The sequence below is a fragment of the Amia ocellicauda genome, chromosome 2, assembly GCF_036373705.1.
Source record: "Amia ocellicauda isolate fAmiCal2 chromosome 2, fAmiCal2.hap1, whole genome shotgun sequence".
NCBI lineage: Eukaryota > Metazoa > Chordata > Actinopteri > Amiiformes > Amiidae > Amia > Amia ocellicauda.
Window position 1 is genome coordinate 20,690,432 of NC_089851.1, and position 23,368 is coordinate 20,713,799.

A 23,368-nucleotide genomic window follows, 5' to 3' on the forward strand; every position below is an offset into this window, starting at 1 on the left:
CATCATGCTTACTTCCCTTCGCAATTGGAAGATGTCCAGCAGTGCCATCAGCTCAGAATTGGGTGTACCAGGGTCCCACTGTTTTCTGCCATCTACTGTTCAGAGAAGTCTGGTCAGAAGTGGCCTTCATGGAAGACTTGCGGCCAAAAAGCCATACCTCCGATGTGGCAACAAGGCCAAGCTACTCAACTGTGCAAGAAAACACAGGAACTGGGGTACAGAAAAATGGCAGCAGGTGCCTTGGACTGATGAGTCAAAATGTGAAATATTTGGCTGTAGTAGAAGGCAGTTTGTTTGCCGAAGGGCTGGAGAGCGGTACATGAATGAGTGTCTGCAGGCAACAGTGAAGCATGGTGGAGGTTCCTTGCAAGTTTGGGGCTGCATTTCTGCAATGTAGTTGAGGATTTGGTCAGAATTAATGGTATCCTCAATGCTGAGATCATTAAGAACTATCTTCAGCGTGAAGAAGAACAAGGAGTCCTGGAAGTGATGGTATGGCCCCCACAGAGCCCTGATCTCAACATCATCGAGTCTGTCTGGGATTACATGAAGAGAGAGAAGCAACTGAGGCTGCCTAAATCCACAGAAGAACTGTGGTTAGTTCTCCAAGATGTTTGGGACAACCTGCCTGCCGAGTTCCTTTAAAAACTGTGTGCAAGCGTACCTAGAAGAATTGATGCTGTTTTGAAGGCAAAAGGTGGTCACACCAAATATGGATTTGATTTAGATTTTTCTTCTGTTCACTCACTTTGCATTTAGTTAATTGATAAATATAATCTATTTTGTGAAAGTATTCTTACTTTACAGCATTTTTTCACACCTGCCTAAAACTTTTGCACACTACTGTGTGTATTTGCTGTATTGGCCTATGTATTTGTAACAGGGGTTCAGGACTCCCACACAGTGGCAAGTATGTAGGAGAAGGGGCTGTGCTCATTACAGCCATACAGGAAGAGGTTTTCCAAGATGGAAGCAGAGTAATTGACCCAGCACTCTACTGGCACCTGCTACACAGACTGGAAATGAACAGGATTCATTTTGATCCTTGGTGAAAAACTATTTGATCATTTTTAATCCACATGCAGTCCAAAGGAGGGGAATCAAAGTAGAAGGTACAAAGTGTTTTTTTAGATCGATCTTACATTAACCTGTCATTGGAAATGGATTATCCAGGACTCTAGCACCCTGTGATGTTCAAAGGCAAACCTGGGGCAGATATGTATCCACCTGCAGTGTAAAGCTATTGGCAGTATGGCTGTAATGTATAATCAATGGCCCCTTTTACCTACACAGAGGAGCACTTAATATGAATGACCGTTGCAGATGGCCACAGGGCTACTGTTTTAATTTTGTATCAGCTGTGGTAAGCATCCTTATTTTTTTGTTTTCTCCTAATTGTAATACTGGGGAGGACCCCAACAAAACTATTTTTTTTTATTATTTAATTGTGTTTTTAGCTGTCGTATTTGTCTCCAACAAAATAATAAATAACTAAATACAAAGTTGGTAAATTTTTGGCTGTTTCCTTCTCCTGGGATTTGTCCTCCGAGGCAGGACCCGTTGTTTGGCTGGTGAATTAACATTTCATTGAGGGGAATTAACATTAACATGCAGCTTTTTGAGGCCCTCTTTTTTGCTAGTGAGATTGAAGATCGGCTGCACACTACTTCAACATTGGCATAGTATCTGTCTCCTGGGGAGCAATTCCACATCTGCGCCATTTGAATCTCTGAGACCAGACTCTCTGCGGGGATTATCGGGCCCCGCAGGAGAAATAGGTTAGCAGCGAGAGTTCAGCCAGAAGTATATCCACATCCTGGACAGTGTGCCATTGAGCTCCAGTAGCTGACAAGTGCAAGGCTGCTGTCTGGTGAACTCTGCACATGTTCAGTAGGTTCCGCAGGCTGAGTGAGACTGAACCTTTGGCCTTTGAATTTGGCATAGATCTCCTAAAGACAGGCCACAGGACTTTACAATGCTAGTTATAGTCTGCCAAATGGTCATGCCGCAGGTTGGGTTTTGTAAAGTTATTGATAATGACTATCATGCTTGCAAATGTAATTAACACATCACTGGCAGCTGTTATACAGACAAGAAATCAAAAGGAGTCGTATTGGCCCTTGCTGATAAAGTGCTATTTGATGTAATGAAAAAGAGTTTCCCCTAACGGGCTCTTTGGTGAAGTTAAACCGGATGTCGATTTTCATATGCAAGTGGCATTCCTCATGTTTACAACTCGATGTGAGCTGTGGATTTAGATCAATGCAAATGTAGTAATTAATTAAATCGGCTCTTTTTTCATTGTGCATTAGTGCTCCAGGGAAACCAGCATCTTCCTCAAAAGAGCAATGGCTGTTTGATTTACTCATTCTCATTTATAACCTAATCATGCTGATATGACAGGACAAACATAGGAAATTGTTTTATGATGATAAACTTTGATACCCTATCAATCGAGCATGCAGTGCCTTGCAGAGATTGTAATGAAAACAATTTACGGAAGTATGCTGCAGTTATCAATTTACATTTGTAAAATGAATAAGAATCAGACTGTACACAGCTCCAATCTGACGTTATGTACAGCATATTTTTCACAGTTATTGATCAATACTTGCATTCTTAATCTTTAAACATATCATTGACTCTTGTTGATGTTGTGCATTTAATTGCTGTCAATTAAATCTGCTGCCTATACATTTGTTCAAAATGTGATTTTCTAAAAAATAAAACGTAATAGCTACATTGAAAAGAAAGGTTTTATTGACAGTGTCCTGTTATTTGTATTAAGCAAAACATTTTCTACAATTGTTTCCATTATTGAGGGAAACGGATATAATACACTCCTTTCTTTCCATGGCACCTGTAGATGGATTTCATGTCCTAATGGGTTTAACACATGGATTACAAGTGTGAGAGTTACCATGTCATCCACGGGTAGCTGTAGTGGAAGCCAGCTGAATTGGAAGTGCGATGCAACAGATTTTACTTGTATTTCTTGTTTGCTTCAATCTTCTGAGTGCGTTACAGATGCCCTTAACTGCTGTTACTGTCCATGGCTAACAAACATTTGTAAGGTGTGTGATCTCTGCATATGAAAGCCGTTAAACCAAATTTTAACTTCTGTCCTACTTGTGAATCACAAAGTACACACCTGTACTCTCATCATAGTTTAGATTGACACAAGCCACATTCTATTTTTAAATTAGAGTTTGTGTTTCACGGTGGGTCTACGTTTTTTAAATTGGTCTAGGTCTATGTCAATTAAATATATTGAAAAGGCAGGATGAACTGCTCTCAAATGCAGTTTATGCCATTGCTGGCTTTGGCTGCAAGTTCCCAAGAGGGGTACACAGCTGCCTGCAAATGGAAGTCAGTTATTTTATCCAGGCTAGCAACTTCTGTGTCTGTTCAGGTGCTGGCAGGGTGTTAGCTGTTCCAGCTGCATCAAATCCTCTCCTTGGTGTAAAGAGGGAATGTAAGCATTCCAGGCTTGCATTGGGAAAATTAGTGGTTGAGATTATCGGAGAACATAAGAAGATGTCGTCTCCTCTGAAGCAGTGTGGAAGTTGTTGTGGTAAGCCAAGTTTTGATAGCTGGTGATTTCAAATTGTGATGAAAAAAGCCAGAATATATATATTAAAAGACTTCTATTAATGTGGGAGGACACGGTCACACGAGAGGTCAAAGGATCAGCCTATATCACTGTATCTGGAGAAAATCAGCATGTGATAGACAGGGCTTCTCCTTGGTCACATCCTGTCCCCCCCAATAGATTACTGGCCATTTGAAATACTTATTCAGCCTTGTGAGCTATGTTCCAGGGCACATCTTTAACATATTTTTGTAATATGTTTTACTAGTTATACAGATTAAGACTTGGATTTAATGGAATAAGACTGTTTAAGTGAGACATCCTTTTTGGTGAAAGAGAAGAATTCCATTTCAAAGAACCAGGGATGAAATAACATGCTAATATTCTATTTCCAATGTGAAGCTTTTCTGTGAAACTTTCTTTGAAGATTTAACTAATCAGTATTAAATTAATAAAAGGGGTATTTTATTGTTTCTTCTGAAAGTTTTAAGTGTTATTCATTATACACAGTTTACCTCTAGCAATTAGAGTATTAGATAGCCTAACCGTTAGAGCAAAAACACAAAGTACTTCTAGCTGATGCCCTCTTTGTTTTGCCCTTGATTGTAGACCCATTGACCTGTGTTACCTGTTTATAATTCGAAGGCTGTGCATGCCAGCGCCGAGATCAGTGTGATAATGGAAATGGGCCTGTTTGTGAAGTTTAGCGAGAATGTGCTGCTGTTGCACTTCCTGAGGAGTTTCTTCTATATGAAAGTATTCATTCAATATGTCACGGATGTGGACAGGATAGCTCAGCCATCTGTTCCTGCATAGTAACAGGAAATTAAATACAAGAAAATATTATACGCTTTATTTTAGGATATGAATTTGAATGTATTTCTTTCCCTTTCCAAAATGGTGATCCATGCTGTACGATGGAAACTTAAACTAGACACTGAAGAAGTTTAATAAGGCTCGGCTTTAATTAATCCTGCCTCTGGTATGATCTTCACTTTATCACTGGTCTTGCGAAGAAAGTAAAAATTGAATCTGAGAACAGTGTGTGTATTAGTCCATGGGAATATGTGCCCGTGTGCTTTACTTCAGTGAGACAGCATGCACTGTAGAGAGTTATCAGATGAAGTTTCAGTCAATTGAGGGCAGTCAATAGGCACGTCTACAGAGCAAACAGTAAACCTTTTCACTGCCTGCGTGCCTCTGTGTACTTCAGGGAATTAGACGAGACTCTAGGGAACAAAGACGTTTTCTCTTTACCAGGTGCTGAACTGATAAGAAAAGCCTTATATTTTCCTATAAGAAAAAGCCAAAATGGATATATTAGAAAAAGAAATAAGAAAAATAATGTTTCTGCCCACAACCTACCTAATTGCAATTAGACCCTAATTTTCAGAAGATGCTGTTTTTCTTTGTTTTGTTTCTTTCCATTGCTTTTTGCATCTATAATTGTTTATGGTTTGATACCACAAGTCAGAGATAAGATAAAGCCAGGTGCATATTCCAGATTCCTGTGTTTATTTTTCTTTACGCAGTAGCCTTTCTGAATACTCAAAGTTGCCATAATGAACCAACTTTCTATCCTTTTGCAAATAAGTGGATTGCATCTTTAACCCCCTATACTGCTGCCAGACAGATGAAAGCTGCTCTGTACCACCATAGGAGTTGTGCCTCAACTTGCACGAGATTAATCTCTGCCCCCAATCGGGGTATGAGTTATCACCTGGAGAGAAAGTATTTGTATAGACTGATTAAAAAAAAAAAGGCAATGGGGGAGTACCAGGGTGGGAGGAAGTGAAAACATGATCTGTCTGTCACTTTTGAGAAGAAAAAAGGGAGAAATCAAGATGTCTTTTTAACCCAGCATTGTAATAACAGTATTGTATTCATCAAGCTCAGCCCCTCCCTCTCATTTATATACAAGTCCACTGCGGGAAGATTGATTCACTTGCAAAGTTGGATTCCTGACATGATTTAGTGTGCAAGCTATAAGGTCTTTTCCCCTCACTGTCAGACGACGAACAATAACTGCTAATTAGGAGACTTAAAAATGAATAAAGCTTAGTTCCAGAGTGTAGTTCACCGCTGAGATAAAGGAACAAGGGAAGGATGGTTGTCTCTCTTCATGCATATGCAAGCATATCCTGAGAAAGAAGGTTGGCTGTGTGACAGGGGAGCACTACAAAAGATTGGTGCTTGACAGGGGGACTGAATTTCAAGCCAGCCAGGATAGTTACAAAGTGGACTGAAGGGGGCCCAGCCATGTTTGCCAAGATCTGAAGCTTGTTTCAAAAGCGGTGTTTGCATTATATTCACTGCTGCAGCTGAAAGGTACATGGAAGCTTTTTTCTTTCTTTCTTTTAATTCTCTGTCCCTGAAATGTATTCTGGCATTTGTTTAAGGAAGGTGTAACAGATGAAATTATGTAGTTAATTGGATTATTAGTTGCTCTGTCAAACTTGGCTCTGAGTAGAATCTTCATGCACAGCTCAATAAGGGGGCTTTGCTCTTGTTTTGGCAAATTAAATCAATTTTGACATTGATTTAATTAAAAGTTAGGTTCACAATATTAGAGTAGTGTTTTTTTCCTTTGTATTAATAATAAAAGGAGATGTATATGCATTATCTGTAAGATGTAAATACAATATTTCTGACTAAACTATTGTTTTCTTAAAGTGAATACAATTTTATAGTTGCATTTTGTATGCAAGGTTCCCTTTACTCAAATATTTGTTCAACTATTATCTGTATTGCTCTTAAATTGTATGGTATTGTTGATTAAATTAATACTATGAATGTAAATTAAGTGCAAAGTTGCTTTGTGATTATAAAGCAGTTTTGTATTATTTTGGAAAGTGGGGAGGGGGTAGTATTTGCATACATACACACGTAGAATTGTTTAACAGGTGATTGATTAACAGAGCTGTACTTTGATTAACTGCCCACTCATAAGAATCTGCAAGTTAAAGTGACAGATTGGAGTAACAGTATACTTATGTAGGTTAATTAGACAGATTTAAGTAATATTGCTTAAATAATAAATAAAAAATTAATAAGAAAATATCAAATATGAAAACTGTGTGGGTTGAATCTATTTGTGATATGTCAGTGCTGTGGTTGTGCTATTGGTTCACATTTCTAAAACCACAATCTTGGCTTACACAGAAATATTACTGGAATTTGCACCTGTCAATAGATGTACACTGTATATAACCTGCCATCTTTTCTCAGAAATCGGCGCGTTAATCACTGTCTTTGACATTTACATTCCACCCCACCCCCAAAAACAAAACAACATGTATGGCTTTGATCTTTGATTGAGCCTCTACACAGGTCTAGATCCTGCATACATATTCTAATATGAAAGGTTTGCTATCATTCTAACTCTGATTTTATCAAGTTATGTTTGAGTGCTGAAATAATGACAATTTCATTTTCTTAATCTGTCTCTGAAAAAATGCAGTAAATTCCAGTGATTAAGTAATATATTTTCGATGTGCGTTGTGCATGGTGCTATTGTATACAGGACTGTTTTAAGGACCACAAATATACTCTAAAATTACACAGCAGGCCTCCAGCTGAAAGGTGATATCTCACCATATTGAGAGAAACACTGCCTACCTTTGTGCTCTGTATGTTTCTTTTTTCCTGTAATGTAGTCACTTTGTGTCTTCTCCGGTGCTCCCAAATAGAAATTGTAATATTTATCCTCCCTGAACACTCAATAAGGCACAGACCATCATTTATACTGTCCCAACATCTCCCAGCATTGCTCGATGTGACAACCACCAACTAGGATACCTCCCGCTGAAGAGCTTTATTACAGTGTTGCAACGGACAGTATTTATGAATACATTTGGACAGAATCATACTGTCATGGATCCTTTATTATTATTATCATTAATAATAATGATAATATGATATATTACTGTAAATTATCAGATTTTGTCAAGTCCATGTTGTAGATTAAGGATGAGATGCAGCTTTTTTTTTTTTTTTTTTACACTTCTTCTTGTTTTTAGTTTGGTTTGTTTGTTTTTCCTGGAGCTTGAGGATTTTATGGTGTGGTTGATGGATTAGTATAAGTAATTAAATACCTTTACTTAATGGTAGTATTAATTCAAGTGTGAATAAGTCATATGTTACTGACAACCAGCACATGGGAAATGCAACCCTTAGAATAATTGTCTAGTTTCAAGGCAGCTAGCCAGACTTCAGTTTATTTTAACTTCACATTTGAGCAATTTTAAGTTTTGTGAATTGAATGATCAATGTGATGGAGCTTTTGTTACTGATCCCTATTTATAGTTTAACCTTTATTGTAGATCAGTTAGATTTAGCTACACTGCCCTTTTATCTAGAGTTAATGCACTGGGGGCTGCATTATGTGCCAGACAAAACAGGTTTTAATAGATCTCACCTGATTGTGACCTGCCCTCATCCCAGTATTCCTTACTTTATGAAGGAAAACAGATGTTCCTCAGAGCTATAAAACTGCAGTAGTCCTCCAGCCAGTTTCACTTTTTCCCAAGGAAAAAGTACATTGCTACAAGGTGTTAAACGAAATTCAATAACTTCTAAAATTACCTCGCAAACCTTAACTGCTGTAAGGTGTTAAGTAAACTGCACTGGCTTAAAAAAAAAAAAAAATAGAAAGTCCAACACAGTATCGAAATAAAATTAAGTGATCAAGATTTTCCCTCCATAGACTACTTGTTTTATAAGGTGATATTTAAAAATTACAGTACTAGTTTTTATACTGTTATGATTGGCCTGGTGCTGTTGATTTGCATGAGGCTAGGGGCTGCTTTAAACAAGCTGCAATGGCTCATATCTATTGTGGATGTACGTAATGAAAAGCTTATTTTGAAACCCAAAGGTATTTTAAGGTAAGGGTTGATGATTGCACAAATTAAATACTGCACAAACAAAGCACCTGACAAGGTTTTGAAGACAAATGCTTCCTGTTTGGGGTCAGATGGATACATTAACATGTCATAAAATACTTGCTTGTCTCATTTACACTCTTCTAGAATTTTAATACATTCAATTTGATCATCTTGTGTATACTCAAATAACCTTGTTTACACATTTATCTTTTTATTTCCTTGAGTTCAAATGCATTTTTTGATAAAATGTAAAATGCCGGTCGAAATCTAGGTGTGTCTATGCTGAAGACGGTTGCTTGAAGTGGTTTGGTTACTTGACCTGGTGATAACATCTTAACAGATTACATTGCATTTATTTAAATTTGTTAGTTTAACTGGTTACTTTATATTATCTTTATATTCCATAATTCCAACTTTATTAATATTTGGTTAAACCAAGTTTGATTATAATGTTAAACCGTTACAGCTGTTTGGGTAAAGGCTAATAATTTCATATTTCTTTAAACTCAATTAAAAATGTCCATCAAGAAGTATCTGACCTGCGTGCCATATTTATGACCATAGAGAGGACCAAATTACACATCCCTCTCTAAAGAAGTAAGCTTGCCTACACAGAGACCCATCAAATTATGTATAGACAAGGGCACTTATAGGCTCCATTCTTATGGCAGCAGCTGCTGCGATTGAGTCAGCCTCTTTCTGGCCGGAACAGAGACCCCCTCCATTGTGGTTTGGTCATAATGTCCTCTTTCAGCTGCTCACTTCATAAAACCACCAGGTGTGACTGAGGGTTTTATTCTTTGAAAGGAGCACGTCTCTGAACCGCAAATGGTTAATCTTGCTAGGAAAAAAAAATAGGCTAGTACTAGGAAAAGTTATAAATAATAAGTGAATCAATGATAACTGCTCATGTGGTCATTGCACTCCATTGCACATATTTTACATTTCTTAATTTGATTTATTTTGTATTCTCTGGAACTGGCAGCCCCAGAATAAATGAAAGGCTTTTTTTCTCTCTTTTCCGAAATATTATCTTAATTTCAATGTCAATTGCTTTAAATCGCAGAGCTGCAGGTGTGTGGTCTATTTACTGGCCTTAGTGCTGGTCAAGGCCCTAAAACCCTTTTGAGACAACATGTTTCTAGCTGCTGCTAAAAGTAAAGATGTGACTCAAGTGCTGCAATATCCAAATACGCAACAGGAGAATTTAAACCAGACTTGGACCTGGACCCTTCGATTTTTACTTTTTTTTTTTTTTAAAGCTGATATGTATAAAACTTACAGTTCATTATCGGCATCGGGAATACTATGAATTACTTAAATAGTGACTTGTTCCCCTCCAGTTTTAATCTAGGCTAACTAGATTATCTAAGCCATGGCCTTGAATAATGGTTAGCTAGTGTGTACATCCTGCCCTTATCATAACCTTTGCACAATTTGGGCCTTGGGGATTATCAAAGAGTCTACCCCACACAAATCCCAATTCTCCCTCTCAACAGCCTAGTGTCGGCATGCTTTTAGGGATTATGTTGGGCTAGGCATTTGGGATGTTGTCTTGCAGAAAGATTTTCAGTTTTCCTACTTGTTCTTGTTTTTCACCTCTGCAACTGAGAGGATTAAAATAATTTCCTGGATATTGAGCTTTAATCTTTCAAATGAAATTAAGAACCCTGAAACACTGCAACAGAAAGCATACTGGGTAACAACCTGCATTGGACATGATTTAAGGACTATTGTGTCGATTGCCATGGCTCATTTTCTACCATACACATGTATACTTTGTGTGTGTGCATGCGTGTATACTCATACACACACACACGTATGTACACACACAAACACTGTATGCATTGCTTGGCTTGTCCAATCATTTGGGTGCGTTTGGTTACACAGTTTAACGTTTGTTTCATTTGTACTGAAGTAGGAATGGTGCTAAAGCTTTATCCCTCAAGAAGTATTTAATGTAATTCTCACTTTCTCTGCTTGTTGTAAAACTGTTCTGATGCCACGTTAACTCTTCTGACCTCATAAGTGTTGAAATGTATGCTTTTAAACTGGATTAGTCAGGCTTTTGTTACAGCAGTTTTAGACACTATTGACATCCCTGTGTATTCCAGCTGCGGCAGATCTGAAGCATTACACAACCATGGAGAGAGCTTTCCTGGTCTTTTAGATTTAAATAGAGCTGTTATTTTCACATCACTTCCTGTTCCCTTGGCTTAGTCTATGCACATGTGTGCGTTTTTTAGGTTTTTTTGTAATTTTAATTTGCAAACTCTCTTGGTTTATAAAGACATTGACATGGATGGCCCTTGAAGAGGCCACTAAAGAAAGGATTAAATATTAAAATGAGCCTCCCTCTAGGTCGTCTTGTGCCTTAGCTCGAAAGCGAGGCGCAGCAGGGGGAGACGCAGACCTTGAAATTGCTGTAAAATGAAATGTTTCCCCAGCTTTGAGATGAACTGGCATCGAGGCTGAGCTCGAGTAAAGCTATTGTCCAGCCCCCTCCTCCTCCACTGGGGGGGATTAAAGGGAGTTAAACTGCAATGGTGTAGGGTGGCTGGAGGAACAAGCCCCCAGTGGACTGCTGCGATAGCTTTTTCTCCCCATTCACTAAACGGGAGAAAAGCCATGAAAAAATGCCCATATCATTTTGTGGCTTCCAGTTCAGTATGTGTAGCAAATGGGCAAAATCCATCATGTGGCATTGTGTATTTATTTATTTTAGCAAAAACTATTTACTTGAATTGTTAGATCAGCAGACCTTTTCTCAGGCCTTTCGTTTTTCTCCCCGTACACTTAAGATGAATGATTGTTCAAGTAGTGATGGCACTGGATTAGCAATTTGACAGCACCCATATTTTGACAAGGCATGCTATGTGATGGGTGACAGAGCGAGTTAGATAATGACATGTGGGGCAGCTCAGCTCCATATTGCCATTTTCTCTGCTACATTAGCTTTCTGTGGGTCGCATTCATGCTCTGACAAAACACGAGGGCAAGGGTCGCAGAGTCTGGCGCAGTCCGAGACGGAAGGGAGCAGAGTTTTTACAATACAGGGGAAATGCGGGCCACCAGCTTTGAATGCATATTAATGACGTGTGTTAAATTGACAAGGAAAAAAATATGATTGCAGGCACGGAGAGTTGGAGATGCAGAAGTGTGGACCATGTTCATTTTGTTTCTATTTTGCAATCAGGCTTCCTCTTGACTTTCCACTCATTGAATGGCTTGGCATTGAAATTGTTTTCTCTCTCACTCTTTTGTGTAAGCACTTATGTCCGTAATGCCACAGAAGCTACTGGAAAAAGTGCATCTTTGCCATTAATGTTATTTGGTTACTCTGACGTAATTGTTTTTGTACATTGGATTGCTTATACCTGCATTTCAAACTGCACAAAAGGAGTAGAAAATAAAATACTGCTTATATTGTTAATATAATACAGCAGGTTCCACGGATTCTTAGAAATGTAACCAATCCTAAAAATACATAAATAATGGCATTTCACAAAATGCATAAAACATGTATTGGATTTATCTTCAATTTGAAGTTTTCAAGATCCATTTATTATAATTTTAACAGAAAAAGTCAAGTCATTTTGTAAATTATTTTACTAAGATTAATTTCCAGCTTGTAAACTGATGTTTGAGAAAATGTTTAAAATCTAGACTAAATCAAAGCACATATAAACTCAAAACCCAATGTATCTGGAATCTCAGTTCAGTGTTTGTTCACAGCGGAGAATAAGGTTAGCACTTAAAGGAAGTATTAAACAAGTATTAAAATGTATTTGTACTGCAATATAGCCGAGATTGCATTCCTGACAGCCTCTGGTGCGAGTCATTAAACAGAGTGCGACGTTTCACATTGAGGTGAATGTCTCTTCTGTTGGGGCAGAGTGTTAGCATGCAGCTGCTCTCCATCTGCTGTTTGGACAGAATTAACGTATCTTTTTTTTTTTTTTTTTTTCTGGGCGAAGGCTTCACCTAATAATAATTTTTGCAATATGTTATGTTCTGTAACAGTGTTTTGTAGATTACAAACCTTTTGAAGGTTTTAGATGGCTGAAGAGGCATTGTTGTCCTGCTTATCAAATCAAATAAGCCAAGCCTTCTCCACTTTGCATCTCTTCCTAATTCACACCTACAATAATGGCTGTTCATTGCTGGAAAGTTTCTTCAGTTCTGTTTCAGACTCTTGCTTTTTACCTGTTCTTAACATATTTAATTGACAGAATGAATCATAAATAGGGAAGAACGTCACCTTAAGGCCGGGCTCTTGCATTTGCCTATCACGTTTAGTGAACTTGGCATCACTTTCAGGTTCGGTGTCGCAGCTGTTATATCCAGATGTTTCAGGTTCCCGAATGTGATGTAAAATACTCAATCATGATGTACAAGGTAGCTCCTATGAAGTTGTTCACAAGGCTTCTAGCTGCGTTAAGTAGGGGATAGAATTGCCAAGGAAATGTTTATGATTGAAGGAAGTTTGCAAGATGCTACATGGGACTGAATTCACTGTGTAATCATTTCCATCAGTCACTTCTCACTAGGTGTAGAAAATAAATGTGTTTTTGTAATATATTTTCAGTGTAGTGCAACACAACTTCATGGATCTTCTCAGCACTGTTACTATTAATGGTTATTCAGTAGCAGCCTAGCTACAGAATAAGTGTACCATGGAAACCAAAAAAAGCTGGGGGGGGGGGAATTATCTGTTTCCCAGGCATGTATGTGTATTCTGAGGAAAAAATAAAATACAATTTGTTTTGAGTTTGATCAATGTCTGTAGGTTGTGCTGAAAGACAGTTTTAATTCCGTTAAGGATTTCAAGGGGTTAAAAGGGTGACCATTAACCAATCAGCCTGATAGAATGAGTCATTATAGCTCTAAACCAGGTAATCAATCTTCATGTGTATTCAGAAGGAATGATTGAAATAGAGATGGAGATGATGAATTTAGAACTGCAGCACCTACTGTTTTGATGCTTCATAAAATGAATAGGACAAAATGCTTGTTCCCCCCACACCCCCATCTTTGATCTTGGATAAGCAAGCGTTTAGAACTTTGTAATTGTAACAATTAACCATTTCGACAGACATGTATGGCTATCACAGGCACCTTGATGCTAAATTAGTTTGACCTTTTTTTCCCAGGCACAATTTACTATTACAATTTGCAGCATGTTCAGCTGTCTGTGCACAGTGAGGCTAAAAGGGCAGGGGCGAGTGGGGAATGCAGGGCTGCGGCAGAAGAGGTTTCTCTGCTGAGAGTTCAGGGAGCATTCTGTGTTGATGTGAGACAAGTTAAAGCTCCACTGTCACTGAAAGTTAGGCACTGGATTTTTGAAGCTCTTCATTCTCAGCTGTCCTTTCCTGGAATGAACTTGAAAGACCATCTTTTTGAGGCAAGGGCTCTGTGAAACCACATGGATAATGGGATATAATGTAATGACTGTCAAGGGAGTTTTCTTGGTCTGTATTGGTGACAACACGGTCTTCTACATCGCTTCAACACCCACAGTAATGCCTTAGATGTGTTTTTAGCAGGATTGTTCATTAATTTCAGGAAAGAAATACACCAATAAAAGTTGAGGCTGAGTAATATATGGTGTTCCTAATGTGCCAAAACAACACAGTGGACTCTTTTCTGATGCCAGGACTCAAAATTGAAAAGAATCAGCATTTTTGTATGTATTATTGTAACAGACGTCTTGCCTTTATTTTCAAATCTGCATATAAACATATTTGTACTGATAGATAATCAAAAACAAGGGAAAGCATTTAATACATATACATCTCTGTTTCCTTCATATCTCCAATTTTAATGTTTTTTTTCCATCTGCTTATGGGTGTGTATGATTTCAGAAGGATTACATATTTTTATTTTTATTTGATTAACTAAGACCAGAAATTACACGCATAAAAAAAAAACAATAAAACAAAATGGGTGGGGGATCATATTGTAAATACTTTTTTAAATATATAACTAATAATAATCATGCTTATGCTTAACTTGTAGTGATGGCAAGCAAGCTGACTTGGATAATGAAAAGTTGTAAAACCTTGACAGCCATCTTATCCCAGTAAGACCACAATGCATTGTTAGCCCTTGGCCAGCCTCAAAGGTCTTTAGAAATTGCCTGCTCCAGTGTGGGGGTTGGGGATAGAGGTGTGGGTGTGTGGGTGGGTGTGTGTGTTGTAGAGGGGGTGGGGGTTCCTTTGTGAATTCAGAAAATGTCACGTGTGAAAAGTTTCTAAAACTTCTGAATCTCTTATTGTTACGTGGACTAAGTAAAGATGGGTATATGTGTGTGTTTGTAAATGCATTATACACTCTACATTGTTTTATAATTCACACTGATGTATTTGCTTCTACAAATGTGCCTTGTATTATTTATTTGACAGGCAGCAGCCCAGCTCTTAATTTGGATTTGAGAATAATAAGTGTAATTTAAAAACTAGAACTGGGAATGGTCTACAGAACTCTCATGGGGAATGGATTTTCCCTTTGCTTTGATTTTCACTTTTATGGCTTCCTTCTGAATGTAATTGTTGGAAATGACTCCCCTTCCCTGCCCCTTGCTGAATATATGATAAAAACTATGGTATGGTGTCACCGAAAAACTTGAATGACAAGGCAAGGAAAAGTTAACAAGTTCTACAAGACAACTGAAAAAGTTAGATACAATTTTGAGTTGTGCTGTTAGTTATGAAGACACTGACAGAGCTATTGCCAGTTTATGCTGTGGAGCTGCAATAAAACCTCTTATGTGGAATTAACTTGTTTCAGATCTGAGAAAATCGGTAGTGACTGTGCTTCTGTGGAAAGATCCATGTGTTGTTAAGTCACATTTTGCCATCTGGTGGCTCATATCAGAGTTCCTGTCTTGACCCCTCTTATTACATGAAGACTTTTGAGGAGATTGAGTTTAAGACTGAAAGAGTCAAGTCACGTCCCGCTTTAAGAAATCCTAACTTTCCACCCTTCTGTCTTTAACTGCAACATGAGGAGTGTTAAAAAAACTAACAGGATAATGAAGACTATTTTTCTTTTAACACCAGCTGCTTTTCTCCTGTATTGTCGTTTACCTTTGTTGACACTGTCTGTTTTGCATGTTTATTTTGATATAACAGATTATGAGATTTCTGTTCAGAGGGTTCATCAGCATCTGCTTAAGCAGTCTCTGTCTGTTAGCGTGAAATAGATACCAACTAAGCGGGTGTGAAATCTGCTAAGAATGTAAATGGGAGCTCTTAGCAGCTTTTGTTTTCTTTCTCTCTGTACTGATTAACAGCTCTGGTTTTGTTAGAACTAACTGATACCTGGACTTGTTTAAAATGTGTATTAAGTCAAGTTGGTGCTTTGAAGCATTATGGCTAAACACCAGTATTGTTTGGAATGAGTTTAATGATACTATTCATAGCCTGCATTATAAGTGCAAAGCAGTTTAAAAGGAAGAATTGGATTAATCGGTTTAGTTTATTACAAGTGTGAATATCTGAAAGAAGACAAAACAAATCACCCTTTCAGATCATAATTAGATTAGACAAATTGATTAAATGATAATTCATTAAATCAATTTCTAAGTAAGGTAAAAACAACATCTACGGAAAACAAAAGTTTTGATTATCCTTCAGCATTGTTAAAAACAAAGCGTTGTTTTTAACCAGTCCCCAAGTCAAATTAATCTGTTAAAAATAAAAAAGTTGAAGGGAAATCTGCATCATACTCATTTGTTTTGACAAGCCCTCAAACTTTTTTTGAGTGTGTCCACGCATGTTAAAAGCAAAGCCTGTTCAACATGCTCCTACTTTGTGCTTAAAGGTCCACAAAGCTAAACCTCAGACCAGTTCTCTCCTTCTGTCTTTCCTCTCTGGAACTGGAGGCGACTGGTTTGGAAGGAAGGAATGCGCGAGTGGGAGTCGGAGTTCTCACATGGAGGTGTGAGCGGAGCTGCTCGCGCTGCTGTAGCTGCAGATGTAACAGTTTAGTGAAAACGGCAGCACACCACAGAGGCAACACTTCACCTTCTTTTTTTTGTATTCGTTTTAATTCAAATCGCTCTACCACATACTCAGATGAATCGTTCCTTCTTTGTGGATGGGGGTGGCTCCCAGTGGATGGTTTTAAAGAGGAATGAAGTTGTATTGGAGCTAGCGTGAGTCTCCCAGCGAGGGTCACCAGGTTCCTGTGGAATTACAGGGAGTTGTGAGAAGTAACATAACTGGTCAGCAGGAATAATCCACTCCCCCCAAACCTCTCCCCTGGCACCTCCTCCCTTTCTTCTTTTTATAGCAATTATTTCTCACTCCAAATCTCAGGTTACTGTGCAGAGTTTTCAAAACCTATAATATATATTTTTTTTCTTTCTCTCGCTCTATCACTCTCTCTCTCTCTCTCTTCATGTCCTTGTCCCTGCCTCCTGCTTCTTAAGAGCCACCCAGCAGCCTCAGTGATTGGATTGGGTAGTTTGTCTTGACACACCACTGTGCTGAGTGCTTGAGGACGTGTTTCAACAGATGGTTGGGGTTAGTGTGTGTCATCACATTCAAGAAAGGATTAGGGTAGGAAGGTTGTCTTCCAGGAGCTGTGTGGTCCTCAAGTGTGAACCTTTATTAGAGGGAGAACAGAGACAAGAATCCTGTTTTGAACCAGGTAATGTGAAATACTTTCTCTCTCTCTCTCTCTCTCTCTCACTTTCTGATTGTTTTCAGATATTCTGTTTTTTGCAGCACACTTGCAAGCAGCAACAGTTGCAGATCCTCTAGGAATCCAGTCTGAAGTTGAAAGATATGAAGGAGGCTTAAATCTTTTAATCAACATTGATACAGAGCAGAACTCAAGTCTGCACTTTCTGAGTTATTGGATCTGTTTAACTTTTTAAATACTGTGGTGGCTGCAGGGATTAATGATAGCAGACTTAAACTATCTGTCACTCACATGAAATGTATAGATATTAAAGATTTGTTTTTAAATACCTTAGTAATACAAAAGTTGATGCTAATCTCTAAAAACAGAAGCACCTTTCAAATTTCTTTCTGTTGGTATGCTAGGAGTAGAAATGTGAACTTTGATAGATTATTTGCCCCCTCTTTATATAAATATGGGCATTTTTCAAAGTGAATTGTACTATTAGCATAGGTGCTTTTCATTATGTTACTAGTGACTTTACAAAATATGTATACAGCCCTAATGACACTACATGTAGGCTACAATTTTCCCCAAGTAGATGTATTGCCCTTCAGTATTTCCTTATGGGTAGGTATTAAGTCAGTGCAATTCTATATAGAGGTGTGTGTATATATACACAGTAACTAAGCAATTTTGTCTTATAAACCTTTGCAGTATAATACATGTCCTGTCCAAGAACTTCTTTCGTATACACTCTTAAAGCTGCAAGATTCCCAACAGAAACCCAGAATTGATGTTTCAAGTCTGCAATTGATGTTTCATTTCTGAAATAATGAAATTAAATTATATATATTATTTATATATTGATTAAGGCAATGTATAGTGTCTGAAGTGTTTGCAAAGAGAGTTGTACTGTTTTAGGGGAAGATAATTTTCCAAAAAATAGCAAAGCTTTATAAAACCAGTATTCTGGAAATGTACATTTAAAATGTTTGTTTTCATGTGCTACAGGTATAGCATACTTAAAGTGGATTCCGACCTTTCTAATTTAAGTGACATGACCCCCAATATATATAAAAAAAGATTCAAATTTTCTTCCATATTAATTAAATTATTGATGTAAAACCTTTTTTTTTATGATACAGGGCTTTAAAATTGTGTTAGGTGACAAATAGCAATTGTGGTATATCTGGTTTGTAATTAAATGTGTACAATATACAATAGAGAAATTGTTTTGAAATAGAATATGAAATGTAGTTTTTCCTTTTAATGTAGTTGTTAATGTTCATCCATGTATTGGGTAGCCTGGGATATTCTGAAAGAATATAGTTTGCCATGTCTATAGTTTGATTTATGGAACATGTTTATTGGGATTATTTTTTTATTGGTAAGAAAAAAACAGCAACTGAATAGTAAATATTTATAGATGCCCACAGTAAACTACAGAAACATCTGCAAGGGAGTTACTTCTCTAAGGGTGTTTCTGGAGGCCTTTTGTGCATCACAATTGCAAACATAATGTTGAACAGGCTTTTGAGTACACTTCTAATATTAGCAGATCAGTTGCATTTTCCTCTCACAATTCACTTCCAATAAACTTCTGAAAGTACAATTAAATGTGAGAAAGTGTTTTCACTTAAGCAACATTGTAGTTCAAAGACCAGGAAATAATTGTATATAACTTTACTTGGAAGATTTAAAAGCTTAAGAATGGTTTCTGTGTTATGTCTGTTTGTGCCGGGTTACTCAAAATCAGCATCTCTTATGACCTAGATTTGTTAATAGCAAGCTTATGCTGTGATCTTATAAGAAGTCTGTATGAATTGGTTGCACCAGAGACAATTAGTGTAAAATGTTAGAAAGGGTTTCGGGTTTCATTCCAGTGACATGTGTAAACTGGTGCTTATTACATTTTTAATCATTTAAAAGACAAGCTGAAAAAAGAAACACCGCAGGTATTGTCAAGTGCATCGAAGAACACGACATAAATAATCTGTCATTGCTGTACATAAACAATAGCAGCAGCTGTAACAAATAAATTGAAATTCCAGGAGCAGACCTGCCAACATAAATATTATTACAGTAGCTGTTTTGTATTCATTACTTCTTACCTCTTCAGACAAGTTATGTTAAAGGATTCTGCGCTAGTTCTATATGTTGAAATAATAAAGTGGAAGTATTGGAAATCATGCATTTAGAGCAAAATATGTATTTGGCTGCCAGAGATGTAATCAATCTTGAGGGGGACCATTTCTTGCCCAGGGAGAGTGGCACAAATGGACCTCCGATTTCCATCTCTATGTAGTTCATTTTATGACAAACTCTCTCTCCTGCTTCCCAAGCTTTTCAAGTCACATACTATGTCGGAAATTAAACATTCTTCATTGCTCTTTTGACAAATCTTTGTGGTTTACTAGCTGAAGCTGAAACTTAGCATTTTTGCCAATTCCCTTGTTGATACAAAGATTCTCAATCTGAAACTCTTCCCATCATGCCAGCTTTTTCGAGAGGTCTTGTTGCTGTTTTTGTGAAATGATACGTAAAATTAAAATCAACGGCTAGTTTTAAAAGAACAGTCCGCTTCGAACTGGGAGAACAACTTGATGAGGAACCTTTTGATTTGTATTAGTGTCTTTCCCAGGAAACCATCTTGTGAATGACAATTATTGGTACATGAGCATCATTTATTTACTTTCTTGGATACTTGGTAATCCACTTACAGTTCCTCCTCCACCCATCCATGTTTCTTATTTGTCAGAACTATACAGTGAGCTGCTAACTTGCCTTTTCGTATATATAGTTTAGCTTCTGAAAACCGTCTGCTGTTTATGCACTGTGTTGGTAATGTGCACTCCTTATAAGGAATTACATTTTAACAGGAGCAACTGGAGTAAAATTAAAAAATGATGTAGCCTTTTGAACATGTTAATAAACTGTTGCATAATTCACTGGTTATGTTGTGTTGTATATAGCAATTTTCCTTCCTTAGTAGGAATGTACATGTCCGCATAATTTTGGTATGCATAAACCACCAAACAGAGGTCTAGGATCATGTTTTCTGTATCTAGAATATGAATCATCATTTTCCATTTTCCATGGATTTAGGACACAGGAAATCTGTGAATGCAATGGATATTTATGAATATACCTTATTCTGACAAATAGTGCCTTATACTTGCTTATCCTGTTCAACAGCTTAACATTTTTAAATATCATTCAGCAGCTTGTGAAGGAAGCTAAGACGTTCGTAAGGTACATTGTTGAAATGTTTGAGGGTTTTTGTTTTCATCATTTTAGTGCAATTCTGTTTTGTTAACCTCACAATCCCATTTGCAGTCTTTCTATATAGGGGTCGTCCAACTGGTAACATATCCAATTAACACTTTTAATTACTGGATTTCATTCAAAGTTAAATGTGTGAGAGTGTGAACGCAAGCAGCAGGGTTATCATAAGTGATCTGTATTCATGGGGAAGTAAGTGCATTACTCTACAAATACACCATTAAGTACATTTTTGAATTAACTTTTTGTACTTTACTTATTTATAATGGTTACTGTTACTATTTATAATGACCTGTACTTTCTTTGAGATTCTCTATACTGATTTTCTTTTAGTTACCAGGCACAATTGTTTCTTCTACTGAGATACATAGGAGGCCAATCTTTCTAAAATTCTACCAGTGAAATGATAAATGCTCAAGTCAAGTTGACCATTTTTCGACAGAGGTTTCCAACCTAGCAACAGTAATATCCATTGTTATCATCGAATTTCTACGGTGTTTGATACCAAAGGGGAAATTGTAGATTATTATTCCCATAGCTGTGATTGAAGGGGGGGGGGGTGGCATTCACCATCTTGCTTTACTCTGTGTGTTTTTTTTTTTATAACAGTACAGGCAAATGTTTAATACATTTATAAAATATCTCCTTGTTATCTTTGAAATGCATATTTTTTGGCATTGCATTGTACATAACATATTAAATGATTTCTCAAGACCAGTTATCACTTATCAAGGTATTGTTTGTTTACATGGTTTGCTCACAGTATCGTTACTAAATACGTCTGTATACGGGGAGGAGGTTCAGTCGTTAGTCTGCTTTCTTGTCATCAAGTTAAATATGGCGCCCTCTTGTGTTAATGTCTCATGTACGGGTTTTAATATATATTATTTCAATAATGTTTATTTCTAGGATTTTGGATGAGTGACACTTGAGTGTTGTAACTGTGGTCTAAGTGTGTATGAACATGACTCTTGTTTAGTTATAGTCTAAAACCTAAGAGAAAGGAAATAAATCTTTATAAGAACACTGCTAACTGCTTTGCTTATTAGGAATATTTTCCTGTATTGAAAAATGTAGTGTCCTTGTCATGGATCCATCATACGTAGGGATATTATGGTTGTATAATTCGCTATTTTCTTTTTTTGTTGAGGGAAGAGGGGTCTTTGTACTATGACAATTGGAGAGAGCTGTGAAGATTAGTGTGTAATGAAGTCCAGCCATGCTGTAAACTAGTGTGAAGCACTCCAGTTGAGACGCACACATTCATCATCTATTCATCATTAAAAACTGAGCTTCAGAGAATGGAAAAAATACACAAAAAATAGATGCTTCAGCTTCAAAGAAAGCTGATACATTAGTATTCATATTACAGTTTCTTGGAAAAATCGCCAGAAGAACATAAGAATCTTTACAAAGAAAAAAAAGGGAATTATGAAAATGTTTTAACCCACAAATTTAATTTGTTCTCGTTCTGTTTAGAATCTGAACTGAGAGACAGACTGAACCGGGCAGAACAGAAGATAGGCCTTTCTCTAGTGAAAGGCAGTGGTTGTTCTCATTTGCTGGTGCGGCAGCTTTGGTTCTCTCCTTTTGTGTGCCGTGCCGAAGCTGTGTTGCTGTGGTTTGTGAATGGAGGTCAGAGAGCTGCCTGCCGTCATGCCGTGTCCCCTCTGCTCTCTCGGAGCCACACTGTCCTTGCCCTGTCAACTCTCTTGTATATTAATCTGCTCCCTGGAGAGAAGCAATCTGTTTTTTATTTGAAAATGAATAGTCTGCCTATATCACATACAATTAAACTCCAGTCAGAGTGCATCAGAACGAAACTTGGTTAAAACATTGAGCTGCTGGGGGTCGAAGCTTTCATTTGACGGGGGCTGAACTTGGGAAGGTTTAGAACGGAGAACAAGCAAACGCATAATTCACACTACAGCTTATTCTCAGATAAAGGGCTGCATGTTATTCTTTGGTTTGCACTTCTTTTTTGTCACTAGTGAAGAAGAAACGATTCTTACATGTTCATCTCTGGATGATTGTGTAGCAGTTGGTGATGGTGCATGCTGAGTAAATGCTTACACGTGTTGATGTAATTTCTTATTATCCATCTCATATTATTCTTGTTATTATTATTAAAATGAGATATTATTCTGCAGCAGATATCTGCTATGGTTTGTTTTAGTTTTGATATATATGCAGATTGATTGAAATCTAAACTTTCCTGATTAATGATGTAAATAAATGATGTATTATTGCCAAATTATCTTGCCATGGCATGATCACTGGGTAAGCATTACAAAATATAAATTATAGAGGTGATTTTATGCTTTGATCACTTGTAAAATTAAGGTCCCTTTCTTCCCCAGCAGTAATACAGTAGATTTATGAATGATTGAATGGCTATATACAATGAATTGCAGTTAAATAGGTTATAAGAACAATCACTTTGCAGTTTTATAATTATGCAACAATTACCCGGGTCATTGCTTGGCTTTAAATCTTTAAAAGCTCAATCTGAAAATATTTGTAGTGATTTACAGCTTCAGTAAAACCACTGCCTCTGGATTTAGTTTAGTATTGGGCAGCCTCCCTTTTGTAGCTTTACCTTTGGGCAGAATGGGTCATGTTCTTGTTCACCAGAGGTCAGGTATTTACACACATTGGCAATGCATGCAATGACATGTTGCTGTGATTCTGAGACAAGCATAACTGTTTTCTAAATAGCAGTTTTTTTGCTGATTTAATAGAAGTAGCTACACAGTATTTGTTTTTGGCAGTGGAGTGGAGTAGAGTAATGTTGTTGTTGTTTTGTTCTGGTACTAATTTATTTTAAAAATCTTAATTTTAGCTTCATATCTATAATTTCTGCCCTGAAACTGAAAACACCTTTTTATACAGGGCATCTGAAATGTATAATTAATTTAATTCTCATTTTATGTCTCAATCTGAAAATGCCACTAGAGTCAATGCCCAGACCAGATTA

General features: G+C 37.3%; 1 protein-coding gene across 5 annotated transcripts in view; it reads left to right on the forward strand.

The window, feature by feature from the left end:
* The window catches only part of sulf1 (sulfatase 1), a 120,440-nt gene that overhangs the window by 52,493 nt on the left and 44,579 nt on the right, over positions 1 to 23,368 (forward strand). For 2 of the 5 annotated variants that reach the window (XM_066720838.1, XM_066720882.1), the window contains exon 1: positions 16,803 to 17,133. The exons of 1 other annotated variant lie outside the window; for it this stretch is intronic. The gene's annotated coding sequence lies outside the window, so the exon portion shown is untranslated. Of the gene's footprint in view, positions 1 to 5,792; positions 5,921 to 16,802; positions 17,134 to 23,368 lie in introns of those variants that run through there. 2 more of the 5 variants (XM_066720871.1, XM_066720894.1) reach the window with 2 other exon arrangements.